This window comes from Microtus oregoni, unplaced genomic scaffold, assembly GCF_018167655.1.
Source record: "Microtus oregoni isolate MIOR12 unplaced genomic scaffold, Mior012 000050F_003, whole genome shotgun sequence".
Lineage (NCBI taxonomy): Eukaryota > Metazoa > Chordata > Mammalia > Rodentia > Cricetidae > Microtus > Microtus oregoni.
The window spans coordinates 267,719-275,072 of NW_024543227.1; the positions used below are offsets into that span (position 1 = coordinate 267,719).

General features: G+C 47.8%; 1 pseudogene; it reads right to left on the reverse strand.

Annotated features, from left to right (window-relative positions):
- Positions 1 to 907: 907 nt before the first annotated feature.
- On the reverse strand, positions 908 to 5,542 carry LOC121436745 (annotated as a pseudogene).
- Positions 5,543 to 7,354: the final 1,812 nt, after the last annotated feature.

Sequence of the window (7,354 nt, forward strand, 5' to 3'; positions counted from 1 at the left end):
GATGTGGCAAAGTGTACTTCAAAAAATTTTTTCTCTGTGAGGTTCAACATAATTTTTATATGCTGAGGCCTTTGGCTCATTTAAACTTAAGTTTTGTACATGGAGATGAATATGGATCTATTTTCATTCTTCTACATGTTGGTGTCTAATGAGGCCAGCATTATTAGTTAAAATGCTTCCTTTTTCCATTTTCCTATCTGTAAGGCAGACTTAAAACTTAAGAGGAGGATAGCTTGCAAACTTTTGGTTGGATGTCCAATGGTTAAAGCTCTAGTTATAATAGTCTTATGAGGGACCTTGAGCCAATAGATAAAATTCTTACAAAAAAAACAGTTTTCAATAGAAAGCTTAAGCAAGCTGCCTAACAGATACTCAAGCAGGTAAAATATAAATCAAAAGGTAAAGTATGCAATAATCAACAAATACAGTATATTAATTATAATTCAGCTATGGCAAGTGTGTATATTAAGTACAAACTTATTCTACAACAGTTTTATAAAAAAATGCTGTTTGTGGCTAAACCTTCCCAGTTTTGCCAGTTAAGATATTAAACTCTTAATTTAAAACAGTAGCCTGTCTGATACAAAAGGACAGGATAAAAGCTGAAAAATTGTTTGACAGAATATTGACTATGATCAGTGTTTCTTATACTAAACAATAGATTCATTGATAATTTTAAGACTGATTCCTGGACAATTGTCTTTGCTCAATTCAAAGGCAAAAACAATAATCTTTTCCCAGATCATTGCTACAATTCACACAACTGTATTTTGCTAATGTTATAGCAAAAAATCCCTTAAAGGATTTTATGCTAATTTTTAGCACATTTCCCCAAATTTATTTTTGTTTTTATGCTTATATCAAATACAAAAACATTCATAATATTATAGAATATTATACACTCACTAGGAATGTTGATAAAGATATTTGTTTATTCATTCACTTGGAGTTCTTAAGTAAAACAGTATAATAGAAAATAAGTTAGAAAAGACTGTATATTCCAAAATCCTAAAAGTGATCACTTAGGGGCAGTATAAAAATACACAGAGCATTGCTATCATGAAAGTTAACTAAACCGAGGCACTTGTGTGAGCCCCCATGCTCACATTCTCACTCAGGCTTCCCCCAACGCCTCAGCCACACCCCCTCCCACTACTCCCGCCCCACTCCAGGCCATGTGGGCTAGAAGTTACTTTCTCATACAATCCATTGGGTGTCCACAGTATTGGGGTGGTAGTCCGAGGCCAGCCTGAGACCCTTCCTGTGTACACACAGGACTCACAGACTCCCACTGTCCCACACAGGTCATCTGACTGTGACCTTGTCCAGCTCTTCCCTCTCAATAAGAGAACCAACTACAGAAGCCTGAAAGGTCTGTCAGCTATGAGGAATAGGTTCACAGCAGAGGTCTAAGTGTCACGGTTAGGCCACAGGAGATATCCATTTCAGGACCCTAAGAATATTTTATTAACAATTAACAAGTTTTCCTCTTTTTATGTGTGGTATTAGGGCAAGAACAGGTCTACGGGACTTCCTTCTAAGGGGCAAAAAACCCCAGTCAAGAACAGCGAAGCTCACGGTCTCTGCCACCAGGTGGCGTCATAGAGCAGTCCACAAGAACCTGGATGGGTGGTGGCAGCCACTCTACCTATCTCCTCCCTCCTCCTGGCTCCACAGCTGTCAACAGCTGACCCAGAAGAGATGAGGTAGGGCAGGAGGGAGTTTTCTTAGCCCTGGCAAGACAGAATGAAGACCCAAACGCCTTTCTTCTCCTTCTCTTTTAATCTCTTTTAATACCTAGATATAAAGATCCCAGAACCGACCACAGTAACAACAGCTGCATGTTGGCAGGTCCCTTCCAGGGCTGTCCTGAGCACCTGCCACGTGCCCAGCTCGCAGGCCCCGTTCTAGGAGGAGCTGGGGCTAGGGACTGCCTTCAGCCCACAGCCTCTCAGACCTCTGTTGGAAATGTGTGGTCCCAGTGGAGGAGGTCTTCCCTTGAACCAAGATGAGGGTTATTACTTGTGGAGAAACTTCATTTTATTGCCCAGACCCTTTAGGAACTTATTGACTCCGCTGTGTTCTCCGCTGGGCAAGGTTTCGAGGTATTCCTGGGCTCGGACCTCAAACAGACCTTTGGCATCCTGCCTGCGTAGTTCCCGCTCCTGGATGAAGCCACGGAAAGTCTGGGTCTCCATGAAGACCTGCAGGAAGCGGCGCAGGCTCTTGGAGGAGACAGCTTTTCTGAAGGCCTCTCGCTGCAGGCTCCTCTCCTCGTCCGAGGTCAGGAACGAGGAATAGTGGCCCACAATCTCCACGAAGAATCGGACAAAGGCTTCAGACGCCACCGCATTCAAGGGGCTGAACTCAGGGCCATGCACGCAGTCCAGTGGGCCTCCATCCTAGTCACAGGCCAGGTCATTCCTCTGCTCCAGAATGTGTTCCAGGGCTACCTGAAGCTTCCGGGGCAGAATGGAATCCTCGTCCTCCATCTGTCTGAGGAACCGATCATTGATGAGATGGACCACAAGGACCTCTTCCAGTGGCAGCTCCCTGAGCAGCGGCAGTGAGCTGGAGAGCAGCCCGATGAGGAAGGGCGTGGGTGAGCACACTATGTCAATCGTGGCGGGTGGCAGCACTGGGATGTAGGTGTGCTGCCAGCTGAAGGGGTAGATGAGCGCCACCACGGCATGGCAGCACTTGGACAGCGTGCTGAGTTTGTCCGCAATGAAGATGACCCTCCTTTCCAGGAGCAGGGAGGCAAAATCACTGATGAGGTGCCAGACGCTGAGGGAGGAGAACAGAGACTCAAAATCCACGTGCTCCAGCCGGGAGTCCAGGGGCCAACACAGCTCAATCACAACAGTCCCCGAGCTTGGCAGGAAGTTCTTGACAACGATGATTTTGCCCAGGACTGGGAAAGGGGCTTCCATGATGCTCCTCATGAGGGGCTGCACCAGAGCAGGGGAAATGCCTCTTCTCTTTTCCACCTCATCCAAGAACTTTGAAAAGAGGCTGAAACATCCCAGATGGCTCACAATGCAATAAACTTCAGGAAGCCTCTTCCCTTTGCCTCCAGGCAGCAATCTTTGGCAATAACCGAACCTTCTGCTCCCGTCTTCTCCAGTTAAGACAAATGAGAATGTTTCACTGGTAAACTCCTGGATGGAAGCCCAGTCCTTGGCGTCAGGAAAGCAGAACTGGGGCATTGCCTTCAGCTGGTCCTCAGCCTCCCTTATGAACTTGAATGACTTTTCTAACTTCAGAGGAAACTGCTGGGTGAGTTCTGGCACATAGGCAGCCCCTGCCTGCTTCTTGTGCAAAGACACGACCACAAAGTACTCGAAGAGTTGCCTCTACTGGTACTCGCTGAGATCCCGGTCAAGCGTGGAGTAGCGAGGGGCCTGCTTCAGGCGGGACTTCACATTGACCAGGCGCTGGCTGTGGGCTTTCAGCTTCTCCTCGGTGTCGCTGTCAGACTCGCTGTTCTTGTCTGTCACTTTTCCTGAGTTGCTCTCCGTGGACTGGGATAGCCTCTTCACCCGTTTCTTTCCTCTCCGGGCCTCATAAAAGGCATTGATCCGCAATACCAGCCTGGGGATCTTTTTCTTCTTCCTGCCATTCTGTAGGTCTCCGAGGTTAAAGAAAGTGTCATCCGGGTTGCTAGCTGTTTAGGGGGGGGCTGGCTCTCACTGGGGACCCAGCTCCCTCCCGACTCAGCTTCTGGGTGTCCAGCAGTTTGAAGTTTCTTCTCTCTGAATTTTGCCTGAAAAATGCAGACTTGGACAAGGATTGCTTGGTGAAAGTGTCCGGGATGGAAGAGGTGGGAGATCCAGGGAAAGTCAAGACACACTTCTTGCCCAGGCAGCGGCCATGTAGCTCGATGTCCTCATACGGATTTTCCTTCATAGGTGGATCTAGAATGTCTTCGTAGACGTTCTCCGATAAAGTGCATGTGAGTCCCAGCTTGGTCTGTGCGTACCAGTCCACCCTGCTGCTCTCAGAGGAGGACTGCAGTAGGTCTTCAAACTCATAGGACTTCCTGTGGTCAGCACTGGGTCTCTGCTTCCCAGTCCACAGTCTTCTATTCACAGAAGTAGGAGGCGGGGAGGAGGGTAGCGGTGGGGGAGGGGGAGGTAAAGTGGGCAGGGGAGGCAGGTTTCTCTTCTCTTTCCTGAAGCCAATGCCTGAGCTCCCAGGACTGCTGTCCTTGTCCCCTTCTCCTGCATGTTTGAACGTTCTGCGGGGCTTGGGAAGGGGGTTGATGAAAGGCTTCGGGGACACTGCCTGGAGCCCGGGTATACACTCTCCTGGCCTTTACACTTCTCTGAAGCCTCAGGGCCTGGCTCCTTGTCCTCCAAGGGGTGGGCCTTGCGGCCAGCTGCAAAAGCACCCCCACTTCCAGGACTCTCGGGAATGTGCTGGTCCTCTTCTGCTTTGTCAGGCAGACAGTGTGGGGAATAACAAGTCCCCAGCAACTGGGGGTTCAAACCAGCAGAGCCATCCTTCAAGGCCTTCTCCAGTCTCCTGACCTGTTTGAGCGCGGAGAGGTGGTCACTCTGAAAACGCAAGTCACTGGGCTTCAGCTCGACACCTCGGCGCTGGCTGGGCTCCGGCTGCCCATCACTCTGCCTCAGGCCTGGCCACCGGTCTGTGTCCTGACACGTGGTCTTTGCTGTCCTTCTGCTGTCATTTTCCAAGCTCTCTGTTTCAAGCCTCAACCCATTCTTTGTTCTGGTGACCTCGCTGCCTCTCCGCTCTACCCCGCAGGGTGGCAAGTAGTTCTCTTGGCCCTCCGTTGGCCTGGCAGGCTCAGGAGTAGGTGGCTCCTTCTTGCCTTCCCACTTGGATATCTTGTCCTTTATGCTGAGGGGCTCGGTCTCCGGTGGATGGCCCGGGGTTCTGGACGCTGCCAGGCTGCTTCTTCGAGGGCCTGCTGGCCTCTTTAGCACCGAGGTCTGCAGCCGGGCCATTGATGATCATACTGGAGCCGAGCATGTCCACTCTTGCCTCCAGCATGAGGTTGTGGGGGTTCCTTGGGGAGCTCCTTCCCAAGGGCAGTGCTGGATTAGACTCTCGAGAAGGAACAGATCTCCCAAGTGGCCGCCTTCCAAGAACTTCCCCAGCCTTTGAACCCTCTGCCTTGATCCTCCCCGCAGGCGGGTTCCTGGGCGCATATTGCTGATGCCCATGGCGGCGGCAGGGGGGGGGGGCCTGGGGCGCCAAGGCCTGCTGCCCTCAGCGCCTTGGTCCACATGGCCTCCCCCGCTGCCACTAGCTCCTTGGGTCCCTTGCGGGCGTGCCTTTTATGCTAAATTTTACAAATGGCTCTTCCAATGGAAGAACTGCATATAGGGCTAATAAAAAAAATTGTGGAGCATAACAAGGGTCCTTCAAAGCAAATCATAAAAGTTGTAAGCAGATCCTGATGCAAACGGATCTGACATGATAAAACCAAGCTGACCTTTGCTAGGGCAAGGTGGAAAAAGCCCTTACAATGCATTATGAAAAAACCCGACCTATATATATTTGGGGTCGATGATATGTTTATGCTTTTTTCACAGAAAGAAAATAAAATCTGGACCTGGATGATGTTGAGGCTGCAGATGCCCCACAGAGGTCTTCCAGAGGCAACTGGGGAGAGGTCCTTGGTCTGGCCTTTCCTGCCCCAAGGAGAGGAGTGCCTGATAACAGAACCTGCTGCTCCACTCTGCAGGGTGTCATACTGCCTCTAGAGAGTCAGGGAGACCCGGCTGAGATAAGTGCCAGGATGTGCTCCAGATAGCTGAATCCAGCTCACCTCACTCAGAAATCCCACCTGCCCTGGAGCACAAATGCTAAACTGCTTCTGCAGCTTGAATTCTGGTTTGCTTTGGAGCTAAGGTGCAGACTAAACAATTGTTTTAATCTTTGGGACACAAAACTCATTTTAATTTAAAATATTAACCCTTCTTCACTAAAGAAGGGTGAAGATTGGGGTTCTTGTCACTGTTGCTCAGAGACTGGAACTGGGTGCTGGAAACTGAAGTCAGGTCCTCTGCAATAGCAAAAGGCACTCTTAACTTCTGAGATGTCTCCCTAGTCCTGTGTAGATCATTTGTTCACTCTAGATTGACTTTTGTATCCTGCGATATACGTTTGTCTATATTCATATTTGTGCATGGGGAGGTCTGTTTGTCCCAAAATAAGACAGAAAGACAGGGCATTGAAGGGGATATGAGAGGGAACACACAGCCCCTCACCCTGTAATCATTTTTACATTTTTTTTTGACATTCAAGAAACCTCAACTCAACTGATAGAGCCAAAATTACCTGCAGATATGATGCAATTATTCATAAAGACATCCCAAATAATGTTTAAAAATAACAACAAATAAACTAGAGTCTGAAGATAGGGTTCATTCTTTTATATCACTGGATGTCTTCCAGAGGATTCAGGGTTGATACCCAACACCTACCCGATGGTTCACAACTGTCTGTAACTCCAGTTCCGAGAGATCTCATAAAGTCTGGTACCCTCTGTGGGCTTTAGGTACTCACGTGGTGCACAGACTTCTCTGTGGAAAAGCATTCAAAAGCAGAAAATAAAAAACGCAGTTATGCTTTCTTAGGGGCAGAATACTTGTAGCCTTGAGATGGATGATGATAGCACTCTATTCTCTCGCCTAAGTCACATAATCACCTTACAATTTAATTTACTGAAAGAAACTTTAAAAGGAATAAGCACATTTAAAAGCATTGCTTTTTAGTTTCATTTTTTACTTTTTAATTACCTATTGAATATTTTTTCCTAATGGAAAAATAGAACCCATTTAAAGAGTAAAAATATTCTTATAGTTAATTTAAAAACCTGAATATAGGCTTTAATGTAATTTAATCTTGAAATTTTTTGAATTACATTCTTTCAGCAATGTAACTTTAGAGCCATAAAAATCCTCCCATTTCTCCCTCTCCCACTGTACCTCCCTCCCTGCCCACCTCACATACCCTTTGCAATGACACCTAATCTCAAGTCTCTCTCCAGTCCACTCTCAGGCCATCATGCAGGAGCCATCCTTATTCTGTGTGAGCTTCTATCCACAGGATTAATAAGCTCACAACCTTTGCTTCATCCTGGCTGTTTCTGAAATTCTTTACTGCATCCTAGATTCATCTTTACCAGGGTCAAGGTCATCAAAGCGACAGGGTTATCCTCAGGCTGCTGGTCACTGTGCTGGGCTGTACCTCCCTACCACCACCAAGAGTCCCAGAAAACCTCGTGAAGAGCATATGTTTTGTTCACTGAAGTGTCTTTGTGTCTTTGCTAAAGGTGTCCCCTACACATGTGTGACTCTTCTGTCCCCTTCATATTCTT